Source organism: Rhinatrema bivittatum, unplaced genomic scaffold, assembly GCF_901001135.1.
Source record: "Rhinatrema bivittatum unplaced genomic scaffold, aRhiBiv1.1, whole genome shotgun sequence".
Lineage (NCBI taxonomy): Eukaryota > Metazoa > Chordata > Amphibia > Gymnophiona > Rhinatrematidae > Rhinatrema > Rhinatrema bivittatum.
Window position 1 is genome coordinate 133,149 of NW_021820732.1, and position 16,449 is coordinate 149,597.

Sequence of the window (16,449 nt, forward strand, 5' to 3'; positions counted from 1 at the left end):
TATGAAAGGTTTACTATATTGTAATTGTAATTCAGTTTTTTCCAGAGGATTCATTGTCAATTTGTTTTCAGCATTGAATTAAACACAATGTTTAAATGTCTATAATACTGTAATCCAAAAGCTGTATGTACATGGCTGTGCGCTGTGCTTTGCTGTGCTGTATCGGGGTCCCTCAGCCAGCTGTTGGGAGAACCTTAAGAACAGATCAGTGAATGGATGACTGATGGCCTCATAATATTTCCATAACATTGGGAATAACGAGCGATGCACCAGTAATACACAGGCATGCACACAATTAATGGAAGGCATGCATCTATGCAGATTATGCTCCATCATTCTCGTGTCGATTCATCACTCGTCATTGGTTCTATTGATCCATTGTTAGATCATTCATTGCCACTGTCCTGGGGATGCTAGAAGAGAAGAAACAGAGGGACGAGAGAGAGAGGAGAGGCTGCTTCAGGGACAGAGGTGGCAAATCGATGCAAATGAGGGGAAGATCAGGTGGTCAGGTTCGCCCTGGACCACCTGATCAGGGCTTATCCACAGACCAGAACTGGAGAATGGGTCTGTGCCCCAGATCTTTGAAGTATCTAGAGCACCCCTGGTCATAAAACTGCTGCTTTGGGTTTGTAACGGCTGCTCTGAGCAGCTCACCCCCCCCCCCCCCCCAACGCACTTCATCGCCGTCCTCCTGACACTGTGGATCCTCCGTGCTTATCCCACGCAGATTTTCATTCGGCCCTCGTTTCTGTTTCCACCATCTCCTCTCCAAGAAGGCATTCCAGCTGTCCAGCACCGTTTCACTGAGAAGACGTTTCCCAGGGTTGCTGAAGTCTTCCCCAGCAGAGCTTCACGTTACGTGAACAGCTGAGGGACAGAAACCAAAAGGGGTCTCTCTGATGAGCGGCAGGGCCTAGGGATGAGCACGGGGCAGGAGCAACAGCTGCGGCAACCCCTGGCCCTTGCGGTCCTCAGCAGAAAGCGTTTCTCACTTTGTTCACTTATTTACAACCTGCTCGTGCCAAAGGCCCAAAGCAGCGTACAGGAAAAAAAAACACACACATCAAATTAAATCGGAGCAAAACCCAAGCACAACAACGCACCTCCAACATCCTGAAGAGAAACCGGAACGGACCGACCCAAGCAGATGCAATGAAAGCTGTAAAATGCCTGTCGGAGAAGGAATGATTTTGCGCAGTCAGTCAGCTACATTCTCATGGGTAAGGGGTTATAAAGTGATGGCGCTGCCGCAGAAAATGCTTTGCTGCCCGGCCTCCGCCAGTCGTGCGTGCCCCACCGAAAGGACGTCTGATAGGGCCCGTGGCGAGGACCACGGTGACCTGGCAGGGCTGTAAATCCAGGGTGGTGCGTTAATCCAGGGGAAAGTATCTGGAGATAACAGCTTACGAAGCAAAAAGTGCTGGTTGATATTTAATCCTCCGCCCTTGTGCGTGGGATAGAGGGTGAGCGGCATGCACAGGGGGGCCGGGGAAGGGAGCTGTAAGGAAGCCTGGCTGTACCGCCTAGGCCTCCATGCACCGAGTACCTGGTCCCCTTCTGCCCCTGCTTCACCTGCACAAACGACCCTGAAAATCCGCAGCCCGTGGCCGAGGAGCAGAGCAAAACGCTGGATGCAGCTGACTCATGGTGCTGCTCCAGTACTCTTTGGTCAGAAAAGTTAACCATTTCGGCTCTCTGTAGTGCATAGAAATATTTTCCAGCCCCCCCCCCCCCCCCCCCCACTGCTTGTGCAAAGTGTCCCTCACCACAACACGTGCCAGGCACACAGACTGGGGGCAGAGACCGTGCGAAGCTTGCACTCGGGGACTTCGCCCCCCCATGTTCACTGTGAAAGTTGCCGGGGGGCATAAAATCACTTGCCCCTGCTTTTTCTGCAAGTAGAACATTGTGCAAAAATTTTAAAATGCCGACTACATGAACACCTTTCTTCCACCTCTCCCCCCCCCCCCCGGCTCCCACCCTGGAAATGCCTCCTCTCCCTGGTGCTTTTTGCTCACTTCCCAGTTAAACACTGAACTCCACTCTTCTACCACAATTTGCTGCCGCAGCTTCCCTTCTGCTTTTTAAAATGTAAAATCTGATTTCGCAAACGTCCCGGTGGGAGGGGCAGCGGGAAAAGGAGCAAGGTGACCCTTTTTTTTCCCACTCAGCACTGAATTGTGCTAATCTTCTGCCTGCCTATAAGTAATACATCGGCTCAATAACAGTAATAATAGCAAAGCTGACAGAAACTGCAGAATGAGATAAGAGGCAGCCTGTTTGTCAGGCTTGGAATTAGGGGAAAAAAGTCCAGAGAAGAGAGAGAGAAAATGGCCAATGCCGATGCCAATCTATCGTAAAGTAGCAGTGAGGAGCCCCTGCAGCTGCGAGGAGGAGAGGGTGCTGACTGCCACTGGCGAGGCTTCCCCTTCTGCTCGTAGGCTGGCCCTTTCGCTTCCTTCAAATGTATTTCATTATTGAACAAAAGTTCATTTTATCTAGCTCTTGGCGTGCACATTAATCATTACCTGGCCGAGCGGAAATGTTTTGCTTAAGGAATTAATTACCAACCATTGGTTTACAGAAAGCAGAACGTTCTGACGGGGAAGGTAATGATGGTACCTGGGCTCTGGGAGCACCAGCAGCAAACAAGAGACTCCTGGCTCAGCAGCAATGAGAGGAGAAACTGTGAGAGCCCAACTCTCGCATGGCAGAAAATCGGCCAGGTTTAGGAACGAGAAAATCCAAGGCCGGTGCGAGAGTAATACTGGTGCCGTCATCCCTGAGACTTCCATACTGGCAGGAACTCCTGTCCTCTTCAGTCACCGGCAAGACAGGCTCCACTACTGGACTGAGCCTCCTCCCAGAATTTTGATGCCCCCTCCCCCTAAGTTGTGGCACCCTAGGTGACTGCCTAATTTTCCAAATGAAAGCACTGGCCCTGAAAATAAATCAGATGCAATGCCTCAGGAGATGAGTACAAAGCCTGTCACCTCTAGGACTGGAGGGCTCAGGGGATGGGAGCAGGGATACAGAGCCTGTCACCTCTAGGACTGGAGGGCTCAGGGGATGGGAGCAGGGATACAGAGCCTGTCACCTCTAGGACTGGAGGGCTCAGGGGATGGGAGCAGGGATACAGAGCCTGTCACCTCTAGGACTGGAGGGATCAGGGGATGGGAGCAGGGATACAGAGCCTGTCACCTCTAGGACTGGAGGGCTCAGGGGACGGGAGCAGGGATACAGAGCCTGTCACCTCTAGGACTGGAGGGATCAGGGGATGGGAGCAGGGATACAGAGCCTGTCACCTCTAGGACTGGAGGGCTCAGGGGATGGGAGCAGGGATACAGAGCCTGTCACTTCTAGGACTGGATGGCTCAGGGGATGGGTGCAGGGATACAGAGCCTGTCACCTCCAGGACTGGAGGGCTCAGGGGATGGGAGCAGGGATACAGAGCCTGTCACCTCTAGGACTGGAGGGCTCAGGGGATGCGAGCAGGGATACAGAGCCTGTCACCTCTAGGACTGGAGGGCTCAGGGGATGGGAGCAGGGATACAGAGCCTGTCACCTCTAGGACTGGAGGGCTCAGGGGATGGGAGCAGGGATACAGAGCCTGTCACCTCTAGGACTGGAGGGATCAGGGGATGGAAGCAGAGATACAGAGCCTGTCACCTCTAGGACTGGAGGGATCAGGGGATGGGTGCAGGGATACAGAGCCTGTCACCTCTAGGACTGGAGGGATCAGGGGTTGGGAGCAGGGATACAGAGCCTGTCACCTCTAGGACCGGAGGGATCGGGGATTGGAGCAGGGATACAGAGCCTGTCACCTCTAGGACTGGAGGGATCAGGGGTTGGGAGCAGGGATACAGAGCCTGTCACCTCTAGGACTGGAGGGATCAGGGGATGCGAGCAGGGATACAGAGCCTGTCACCTCTAGGACCGGAGGGATCAGGGGATGGGTGCAGGGATACAGAGCCTGTCACCTCTAGGACTGGAGGGATCAGGGGATGGGTGCAGGGATACAGAGCTTGTCACCTCTAGGACCGGAGGGATCAGGGGATGGGTGCAGGGATACAGAGCCTGTCACCTCTAGGACTGGAGGGATCAGGGGATGGGTGCAGGGATACAGAGTAGAGATGTGAATCGGAACCGGAATCAGGCCATCCAGTGCTCCTACCATGTGACAGGGGCCGGCCAATGGCACGGATACCCGAAGCCCGATTCACATCCCTAATACAGAGCCTGTCACCTCTAGGATGAGGGCCCAGGGGATGACTACAGGGATACCGTGCCTGTTGTGGAGAGGGGAAGCCAAAGCATAAAAATAAATAAAAATTACCTGTAGGAGGTTCCCTGGTGGTGGCTTGGTGTTGGTCCTTTGAGGGCAGGTATCTCTGGCTATGGCATTTCTCTGTAAAGAAAAAAGGAAAAGAGTTGCAGGAGAGCCCTGGGAGTCTGACTCACAGGGTGCAGGAATTGAGAGCTGGTTGTTTGTTGTGATAATTGAGCAAGAGTAATATTGGTCTTCTTAAATTGCAGCTCAGACATGCAGGGAAACAATGCAGGCTTATACTGCTGAAGCAGAGAGGACCCTTACTTACATTTTATCCCGAAGGCTCAGGGGCGGCTCTATAACCAGGCAGGGTGAGGCGGCCCCCTGAAACCTTCCTGCCTCACCCTGACTTTAGATTGCCTCTGGAAATGGGTGGCGGGGGCAGATTGCCCTATCCTGGGAATCGGGCTCCCCCCGGTGGGCTGGTCGCTCCCGGCTGAAGAGAAGAAGAAGGGCTGCTGGTGCTGAGGACCGAACAGAAATCTGCAAGGCCGCGGCAGAGCCCATCCTGCTGTGGCCAGAAGAAAGCTGTGCGGGGCCACGAGCCACCACCAGAGCCCAGGCTGGCGGCGGCTGAAGAAAGTGAAGAGAAGCCCAGGTGTTGCCACAGGAACCCAGGAGAGTGACTGCTAGGAGGAAAAAAAAAAAGAGGCCACGGACGGCCGCCAGAACCCAAGCCAGCAGTGGTCAAAGATAAGGAAAGGAGGCCACGGGCGGCCACCAGAACCCAAGCCAGCGGTGGTCAAAGATAAGGAAAGGAGGCCACGGGCGGCCGCTAGAGCCCAAGCCAGCAGTGGTCAAAGATAAGGAAAGGAGGCCACGGGCGGCCACCAGAACCCAAGCCAGTGGTGGTCAAAGATAAGGAAAGGAGGCCACGGGCGGCCACCAGAGCCCAAGCCAGTGGTGGTCAAAGATAAGGAAAGGAGGCCACGGGCGGCCACCAGAACCCAAGCCAGCGGTGGTCAAAGATAAGGAAAGGAGGCCACGGGCGGCCGCCAGAGCCCAAGCCAGCAGTGGTCAAAGATAAGGAAAGGAGGCCACGGGCGGCCACCAGAACCCAAGCCAGCGGTGGTCAAAGATAAGGAAAGGAGGCCACGGGCGGCCACCAGAGCCCAAGCCAGTGGTGGTCAAAGATAAGGAAAGGAGGCCACGGGCGGCCACCAGAGCCCAGGTTGGTGTCTGCAGAAGAATGCAAAAAGATACAATTTGTGTGTGTGTGGGGTGTGAGGCAGCCTGCTTGTGTGTGTGTGTCTGTGTCTGTGTTTGCTGTATGTGAGGCATTCTGCTTGTGTGTATGTGTTGTGTGAGGCAGCCTGGTTTTGTGTGTGTGTGTGTGTGTGTGTGTGTGTGTGTGTATGTGTTGTGTGAGGCAGCCTGCTTGTGTGTGTGTGTATATGAGAAGGGTGTTTGTGTGTGTGTGTATGTGCATGTGTGTGTGTCTATGAGGGAGAGTGCCTGCCCACGTGTGTGTGTGAGTGCACGTGTACCTGTATATATGTGTATGAGACAATCTCAGGAGCACAGGAAATCTAAAGCTCCCAGGTATGGAGAGTGGGAGATGGTTTTTTTTATCCCTGTTAGTTTTAATTATTGGATGTGATGAATCTGCTGTTTTGAAATATTTTATAGGTATTTGGTAATATTTTAAACATTTTTATACGTGTTTTTAATTGGCTGAATTTATCAGCAGATTTGACATTCTTTTTATTGGTTTGTTTAATGTTTTATATTTCTTGTTTGTGTTTGCATTGCTTACAGAGTTTGGCTTCTTGTGATTTCCAGTTCAGTGTTTGTCTGCATGCTTCAATTTATAATTTTATCATATCTCTAACTGAAAGGTTTTTGGTACGTAGTTAAGTCTCCTGCCGATGCTGACAATGACGGGCTGAACACAAGAAATGTGCTCACTTACATTCGCTTTTACACAGGGCATTGAACAACCCCTGAGGCAGCTCCTGCAAGAGCGAAACTCGGCCAGAGTTGGGCAACTCTTTTAATAGAGGCACATTTTACACCGATCTTCTTCGTCTCGTCGCTCACTAGCAATATTGGACCGGCTTCCGCTTTGTTTTTTTGGAGTCCTATTTCTAGACCCAGGCTGCCCCGCCCTATTAAACGCTTCTCCGGCGCCCCCTAGGGCAGACACCGAAGACTGAGAGCAAAAAAAAATACCAGGCCCACAAACTGAGTGGTTAGAGGAGTGAGCAGCAAACAAGGGAAGCCAGGGTTCACCACAGAGCACTCAGAAGCCAAGCCGTCGCCCAGGCAAGCAGAATGGCTTAGGTTGCATTCACAGTGACAGTTTGGGAATAGGGAAAAAACACACTTGGTCAGGAAGGTTTTGAGCAGAGGGGCTAGAACGTAGCCCACACACAATTTTAATGAAAGAACGGAGGGTATGCCAGCATACCCTATTAAAGTGTGAATTAGTGAGGGTGAATGGTTTTCTAGATGACTGGAGACAGCCGATAAGGTGAGAAGGATTAGAATATGTATGTGCTGCTGTACCGTGGAAGTTTTATTCAGCATAGATAGATTGTACGCTCAATTTTAAGGAAATATATCAGGCTCTGATCATATTCAAGGTAACATAAGGCAAGAGCTTAATGTTATTATCAGTACTGGTAATTAACTCTCCTGCAACACTTTATGGACTGTGAGCAACTTGCCCTAAACAGTGAATATAACTATCGAGTCAGAGTCTAACTGAGTTACCAAGTGACTGTGGTTATTGCAGAGAGGCTGTATGAGAATAAGCCTGATTATCAGAGGCTAAAGAGAACTGATACAGCAACATTTTTCCTAAATAAAAAAAATATGTAGACTGAATGGTGGAGAAGGAAAAGTGAACGAAAGAAGCAGGAAACATTTTAACCCCTGTTCTTTCAACTGCAAAGGGCTAGTTTTATGTTCATTTTATTTTAAATGAGCAAGAATACAGTTTTCAAACACATAGGGAACGCTACAGATATATACCAGTCTGTGGAAGACACGCGGTGCAACGAGTTAAGACGCTTTGGTTGATTTGTTTTCAGCAGAGAGTAAGAGGGAGAAGATACAAGGAAGAGGAAACAGCACGCACTAGCAACCAACAGCAAGAGACAGATAAGTGAACTATATATATACGTTAAAACAGGCCTGAAACACAGAAAGAGAGAGAAACAAACTTTAAAGAAAAAACACAAGACAAGAAAAGAACCAAAGAAAGAGACTGAAAGAAATTCCACTTTACAGACATTTAAATCTGAAAGTCAACAAAGCGAAACACAAGGTATCAACTCTTAGACAGAAGCCAGTAAAAAAGAAACATCGTAATTATCCAGGTAAGAAAGTGCACTTATCTAATAAAGAATCTTTGATCGACTGCTCAGGAGTTGTTTAAGTATCAAATTCTAATATATATATATATATATGGAGGTTTAATATATATATATATATATATATATATATATATATATATATGGAGGTTTTTGCATCTTTGTATCTCCTGCCACGTGAAGGCAAAGTCGGCAGTGGCTTCTCCTGCCACGCGGAGACAGAGGCGGCACCAGGGCCGTGAAGATGGACAGCAGCGTCGGGGCACCCGGTCCGCGTGGGAGTGGCCAACAGCCCAGAGAGTGGGCCCGAGAACAGCCAGCCGGAGTCCAGGAAGGTGAGGGAGCTGCTCGCGGGCCCCTCCCGCGGCAGCGAGCGTAACAGAGGGTAGTAATGTCTCAGTTGAGTGATGTTTCCTAAATCCAAATTGATTTGGGTAGAGAATATTTTGATCTTCCTAGGTGATTTACAAGTTACGATAGCACTGCTTTCTCAAGAACTTTTGCTAGAAACGGCAGGTTGGATATTGGACGATACTTCTCCCAATCATCAGTTCTACCACTCTTGTTTTTTAATATTGGTTTTATTACCACTTGTTTTAATCCATGTAGCATCATTCCTTCTGATAGTGAATAATTAATTAAGGTTGTGATTGTCAGAGTTATAACATGGGGGTATTTGTTTCAGAAAACTGGCTGGTATTGGGTACTTGGGTGAGTAGCCGGTTTAAATTTTAGCAATGATTTGACTGTCATTTGAATCTTCAGGTGTTTTGATTGGGGAACTGATAATGAATTGCTTTTTTCAACTTATTAATTTTGTCTATGAGTGAACATAAGAACACAAGAAATTGCTTTATTGCATATTCATTGCAAGAGGTCTTTGTGAAGTTGTAGTTTTTTGAGATGGAAGATGTCAGGTCTTTAATTACATTTTTTACAGCCTCAAAGAGTTGTTTAGAGTTAAATATAACCCCATGAATTTGTTTCGCATAGAAACCTTTTTTTACTTTATTGGTTAGGGTAAGGTATTTTGTAAGGAGAGATTTATATTTTCCTAGGACTCAGCAGATGGGCGTTTCTACCATTGTGGAAACGCCCATCTGCTGAGTGGAAATGCCACCATTCCGCCATCCTGCGGACAAAAAGAGACTTCTACATCAACAGAATTCATGATCTACAATCTGATGCCAGGGCCCTGTTCTCCTACGCTTCCCAACTCACAAAATCCTCTGCCCCTGCTATCCCAGATGACCAAGCTCAATCCAAAGCTAATGAGCTAGCATTCTTCTTCCAGGAAAAATTGCAAACACACTAGCGCTCCTCCCCACCAACACAACCCCTCCCCCCCTAAATTCCAACACCCCATCGCACTCTGGAGCCAACCTTGACTCCTTTGAACCCACAACCCCCCTGGAGATCGAGTCCCTACTCAAGAGGTTGAAACCATCCAGCCACCCATCAGACCACATTCCAACAAAACTACTGCTGCTCATTCCGGACACTATCTCCAGACCTTTGGCAGACATCATAAACTGCTCACTTTCCCAAGGAATCTACCCTGACAGGCTAAAAACTGCTTCCCTCAAACCCCTTCTGAAGAAACCCAACCTGGATACAAGAGAACTCTCCAATTTCTGCCCCATCTCTAATCTCCCTTTTCTTGCTAAACTTATGGAGAAATTGGTAAATACACAACTCTCAGACTACCTGGAGGAAAACAAAATCCTCTACCCATCCCAATACGGCTTCCATAAATCATTCAGCACGGAAACCCTCCTAATCTCCCTCTCAGACCACATCCTCATGGGCCTAGACAAAGGACTCTCATTCTGCTAGTCCTTCTAGACATTTCTGCAGCCTTCGACACCGTGAACCACACCATCCTACTGAATCGCCTCTCAGTCATCGGATTATCAGGATCGGTCCACAGATGGTTCAACTCCTTCCTCAACAACAGAAGCTTCAAAGTCAAAATTAATAACAAAGAATCTCCCAAAACCAAATCAGAATTAGACGTACCCCAAGGCTCCTCCCTGTCACCCACCCTCTTCAATATCTACCTCCTGCCCCTCTGTCAGTTGCTCACAAACCTAAAATTAATACACTACCTCTACGCAGATGATGTACAGATTCTGATCCCCATAACAGAATCCCTCCCTAAAACACTCTCCTACTGGGAAAACTGCCTCCACTCCATTAACCGCCTCCTTTCCAGCCTGAACCTGGTTCTTAATACGGCCAAGACCGAACTCCTTCTCATCTCCTCCGACCACACGGTCCTAACCTATCAGACACCCCCCAACACCCAGATCACGCAAGTAAGAGACCTAGGAGTAATCCTCGACAACCATCTGAATCTAAATAAATCCACTAACACCACAACTAAGGACTGTTTTTATAAACTGCAAGTTCTAAAAAGGCTCAAACCCCTCCTCCATTTCCAGGATTTTAGGACTGTCCTCCAAGCCACACTCTTCTCCAAGACTGACTATTGCAATGCCCTCCTCCTTGGGCTCCCATCTCCTCCACCAAATCTCTACAGATGCTCCAGAACGCAGCAGCGAGAATCTTAACCAACACCAACCGGGGAGCGCACATCACTCCCATCCTCCGGAACCTGCATTGGCTGCCAATAGAATACAGAATCTTGCACAAGTCCCTCACCACAATCCACAAATCCATCCACAATCAGATACAACTAGACCTTCAGATCCCTCTCAAACTATGCTCATCCTCAAGACCCATCAGAGAAGCGTATAAAGGAACCCTGCAAGTCCCCCCTACTAAAGCCACGCGTCTATCAGCTACCAAAGAATGAGCATTCTCCTCAGCAGGTCCTGCCATTTGGAATAACATGCCCACGGACCTCAGACTGGAACCCTGCCCTCTAACCTTTCGAAAAAAAACTTAAGACTTGGCTTTTCCTTCAAGCCTTCTCTTAACTTTCCAAACCATCAATATACCACCTAATCAGACTCCGCTTACCTGACTAGACGCCCCGCCTAGTTTCGATGTTATGTTTCTCTTTAGTTCTGCTGTCCTTTGTCTCCGGCTACCCTAGCCCCCAAGTTCTATCTCCCTGTTCTATGTAACTTTGCCTTCTTGTTAAATGGTTTATTAAGTTTAGACCCCTTGTTCCATGTAAACCGATCTGATATGAATCTTTTCATGAAGGTCGGTATAGAAAAGTGTTAAATAAATAAAATAAATAAATTGTTTCTCTTTTTCTAAGGTTCTGTTTAGTGCTTCCTAATTCAGCATTGTACCAGGGCTTCTTGTGTTTGGAGTTATTCCTATCTTTGTTGATAGTTTTTGTCTGAACAGGGCTAAGGTTTATACCTTAGTGAATAGTTCAATCAGTGGTGCACAATCTTTTTGTAGTAAACCTATGTTTACCTGATTAGATTTTAAAATTGCCACATCGTATGGTGGGTTAATCTCTACTTTATAAGGTACTAGTTTGAGTTCTTTTTTTTTACAAATTATTAATAGACCCCAACTTTATGTTTAGGTCTAGGAAAGTGAAATACCTCATAGTTAAAATGGAAAATTTGGTTTAGGATTACATTATCTTTGTCAGTCAGCCAGGTTTCAGAGATGCAAAATATAGTGGGCTGTGAATCTTCTAGTAAGTCATTAATCAATGGTATTTTTTTAAATATAGATTGAGCATTTAATAGCAGCAGAATAAACATTAGACAGGAGGAGATAGTGGAAGAGTTGGTACTTATCATTGGGAAGACCAGATTTCTGATCCTTCTTTGCTTCATGTTTGTGGGTCTTCTTACATCACCATGCAGGCCACATCCTAGAATGGGTTCAATGCAGCACATCTAGACCATGGTTGTAAGTTTAATTCATGGAGGCAGGAACTTGAGTGATGAAATAATTAGCTAATACACTAATGCACTTCAGGTGAGTACGAAGGGCGCACAAAGCAGCAGGCTTCAGTTTGCTGTGCTCCTTCGTGCACGCGCCAAGAGCGCACATCCCACGGCACAGGCACATTCAGTGTTGCTGTGGGTGTCTATGTCGACGGAGTGGGTGGCCATGCGGTGGGCGGACTGCGGGAGGAGTTGCCGAGCCGGCCCTGGAGTTCCCTCCTCCTCTCGCCGCTGTGGGGGGGGGGGGGGGGGGGGGGAGGGGGGAGTGAGCGCCCTCAGCGTGTCCCAGGTGCTGTTGTCAGTCTCTGAAGCGGCACGGTTGTCCATGCTCCTTCCCTGGAGCTCTTCTGTTTAGGGTAGTAAATACCACTCAATGCAGGTTACCCCCATGCCTTCTGTTTAGGACTGAAACTGCTGCTCCATGCAGGTTACTCTCATGCCTTCTATGCATTGTTGTGTAGTGAGCATGCTTTATCAGTAGGCAGAAGAGCAAGGAAGATCCAAAATCTCACTGCCCCGGCAACCCCTGCATAGCTATAGCAAAAAATGTCAGAGATCTTGGAAAGTCTACTCCCAGACTCTACAGCTCAGTAGGCAGCCACAGCTTAAGCCAAAACAAGTGAGATTCAAGTAAAACATGTTAGGATCCTGCATTCCCTTACCTCCAGCCAGGCCGTTGTCGATGCGTTCCTCATGCAGCCTGGAGGCCGCCGCCAACACCCTCCCTCGCGGCAGGCCGAGCCTGCCCGATGCCTCCTTTCATCATTGTGGCTGGAGCCACCGCCGCTGACTCCGCCTCCGCTGAGATTTCCTCTTGCGGCAGGAAGCCGCCAATGTCAGGCCTTCATTTCACGGCCCAGTGTCGCTTCTGCCTGCTACTCTTCGCAGCATGGACGCCGCCGATGCTGTCCTTGGTCCTGCCCCTCTGTAGGCATGCGGCCGTGCCTCTCTTCAGCTAAATACCCCCCTGAACCCCTCTAGCCCTCACCCCCCATCCCTCACCCTTTCTCCATCCCCTTCCCCCTCTTATTGAACCTATCCTTAACCTTATCTCCCTACCCCCCAAGTCGCTCTCTGTACATTCCCTCTGTAAATACTATAAATACTGTAATTCAAGCTCACGTTAATCACCTTAAGCTAAGTTTATGTGTTCGCATCTGTTATCTGTATAAGTTACCTTATATGACTAGTTCCCTGTAAAGCGCTACCATGCCAAGTTCATGTTTCATGTAAACCGATGTGATGCTCAGAGTATATGTTGGTATATAAAAACTTCCAAATAAATAAATTAAATAAATAAATTTTAAAGGGCCAGCAGCGGGAAAAGCCCTCACCAGTGATGTCATCAGTCTTCGTCTGGACCAGCCCTATAAAAAGGGCCCTGCTTCAGTCTCTCAGGGTCTTTGGATCTGATCAGCACAGTTGTCTGTGGTCTTCGTTCCGATCCAGGTCCTCCAAGGTCTTCCTGTGCCTTGATGGATCTTCGTTCCATGTTCTTCGTGTTCCTAATCTTCTTCACCTTGATGTTCTTGCTCTCGTCCCTCGTTGGAGCTCCCTCGTCGCTTGTTTCATGTTCCTGATGTTCCAGATGCCCAGTTCTCCTGATGTTCTGATGTCCAGATGTTCCGTGTCCAGAGGTACCATGTTCCATGTTCCTGATGTCCGATGTTCCTGTCCTGACTTCGTTCATTTCTTCTTCAGCCCTTCATCCAGTTCCTAGGTTCCTTGTCTGTCCACCTTTCTTGGAGTGCCACCATCATGGTCCTTGACCAGCCCATGGGGATCTGTGTAGGGCACCTCGTGGTACAAGGCCTTCTTCTTGTCAGCAGCACAAGCCTCCGGAAGACTCCTGTTTTTAATGCCAGCTTCTGAATCCTGAGACTTGAATCCTGAGTCTTGAATACTGTCCCGGTCTTCGAAGTTCCTTGTGCCTGCTTCCGTCCATGCCTAAGTCTCTGCTAGAACTTGCTCCGCTTCAGCGTGGTCCACGACCAGCCACCGGCAGCTGTGTAGGGCATGCTGCGATGCAGCACTCACCCAGTATCCTGAATCCTGAACCCTTGCCTGAAACCTCCAAGCAACCTGAATCCTTATCTAGGTCTTCTGAGCAACCTGAATCCTCATCTGAGTCCTCCGAGTATCCTGAGTCTTGTCTGAGTCCTTTGAGTAACCTGAGTCTACGTCCAAGTCTTCTGAATATCCTGGAGTCTTCGTTTGAATCTTCTGAATATCCTGAGTTTTCACCTGAGTCTTCTTGTTCCTGCCCTCAGCCTACATCTGGCCTCATGCACTTGTCATTCCCAAGCGGTGGGTCCAGAAGGGCTATCGATTGGCCGGAGGGCTACTCTCGAGACCAGCATTGCATTGCTGGGCCTCATTGGTGTGTGTAGGTCCAGTGGAGGGCTGAACCTGCCTTGCTCCGGTTCTGGTTGTTCCTTGCCTTGTCTTCAGTCCAGCCTTGCTCCTGCTCTGGCCGTCCTGGTACTCTCACCTCTCACGGTGTGCATCTTGGGGCTCCTCCCTGAGCCGTCCCATGGTCCAAGGGCTCACAATCCCCCTTGAGAAGCGACCGCGCCTCTGCGACTCGCAACAAAACACATACAGGGAACCTTGTCTTTACTGGTGAGATCCCCTCCCCTCTCCCCCTCCCACCACCACCACCACCTTCCTGTGTATTGCAACATAGGAATATTTCATGAACTTCCTGTCAGAGGAACAAAATGGTCTACTGTGTGTTTTCTACTTCAGTGTCCAAGCTGACTCCTTTATAATTCTACTGTCCATAGTACTCACAGTCACGGCTGTGCCCCAGAAAGTGCTACTGACATGATGGGAACCTCTGATCTCTGCAGTCACACGGTATGAATGTTCTCTACCCAGTGATAAATACTCATTGGAATGAATGGAGCTGCCCTGGGTTGGCTGTGGTGAATCTACAATGGCCGAGAACCCAAGCATTTGTCATTGGACAATAATTATGGGGAAAAAAAGTAAGCTATATGGCATCTGATCCAGGGATTATTCATCTTTGGGACCTATTTCAAGATATGTACTGCATCTTTCTTGGCAGTCCACAGTTAATTCCTGGTTGTTGTTTGGGGTGTGGGTGATGAACGCTGGTCAGGAGGAGTGGTGTGTGTCTGACTGTGATTGAGGGCAGGGGGGTGAAATCTAAAACTTTAAGGCTCCACTGATATTCAGCTACTACAAATACTATTAATAATTGTCTGGAATTTAATTCATGGTTTATTCTCTCTACCATGGATAAATAAAGTTTAAAAAAAAATATATGTGGTACTGTAGAATTGTTTCCTGGTGTGAGATGCTTATCACTGACTGAACGTGGGAGGGATGAGGAGGATCCCTCCTGGGAGACAAAGTGTGAATTCTGTGATACTAAAGGGAACTGCAGGATTGCCAAGGAAACGCTACGTCTTTATGGAATGCAAACTCAGGCCTGACTCTTTTGCCAACTTTATTTTTTAGAAAAATGTAATAAAGTACTGAAAATATCCTGTTTGTGGACCTGAAAACTGCTAAGGCTGATATGGGATCGACAGGCTCCATCACAGCTTGGTCATGTGTGTCCAAGCTGGATGGGTGGCTCTGCTTTGTAGATTCAGTCCGCAGCACCTTCTTCTACCACTCCTGCTTTTCCCCAATTTCTTTCCCATCAAACACAAAAGGTCTCCTGGTCATTTTTCTGAAACTGGTTTTGATGTTTTCTGGTAAAGAATCCCCGTGTCTCTTCACATAGGCTGCTAAATGTAAACTTAAAGGCACCCCAAGCCTTGCTGACATTCTTCCACTGTTGTTGGTTTGAGTGTAGCAGTTTTTCATCAAGACGTCTTCCTTGAATCTTTCAACATTGATCTTTTGTCTGCATCATTTCTGCTGCAGCTGTCATTTGGGAGCCAGTTTGAGGGGCATGAGGAGGAGTTTGTGATCAGTCCAGCAGACACCAGCTTCTGACATTGATCAGGTTATATTGACCCAGGCGCCAACAATGATGCAGTCGACCAAGTGCCAGAAGATTGTGGGGGGTTCATTTTGTCATCTTGTGCTTCTTTTTCTGGCAGAACATGGGGTTGATTGGTCCATGTTTTGTGCATCTGGGCAAGAGGAGGGTGCCATTGATGTTGCCCACTATATGAGTAGAAGATTCAATAATAGAAAACAAAGAAAGGTCATAATTATTCACAGAAATGCAGTAAGATGGGGAATTAAATTAATTTCTTATTGCAAAACCATATTAATGACATCAACATTCTTCTTCCCATTTACTCTCCCATAAGAAGATAGAGCCACCTCCTCGTTCTTTGAGCTTCCTTTCTCTTGCTTGTTGAGTTTATCCATCTTACAATACCTTTGTTCTACGGCCATAATTGCAGTATGGAGCTCTGGGCATTCACTTTTAGGGTTGTCCATAATGGTCCTGATAAAGATTGTGTGGCATGATTTTTGACCACAGTCAACATGACCCCACTGGATGCAGTTGTCCGGTCAGAGAAAGGTGAGGCCAAAGGTACTTTTCATAGCCGCCACCTCATGTGATCCTGAAGAGGGCTGCTCAATTGTTGTTACAGCTCTCGAATAGCATGCCTGTTTACAACAACGGTCGAGCTTTCAGACTTCGTAATCCTAAAACTCATCAACATAAACTGCTTGCCAAGGAAAGGACTTGATGAATGTGCTGGAAGATATTGTTTCCATAAAAGGCATCTGTGCATGACTTTTATTGTGAAGAAGCTGTTGCACACCAGCTTTTATGCAGTTCTTGACAGAACGGGACCTTGATCTAGCGGCAAGAAGATCAAGACAGCGGGAGATCTGGTGCCGCAGTAGCACATTTTAGTACAAGAACAGGAACAGATCATCTTAAGTAATTGTAAATTAGTGATATAATCCAAAAAAG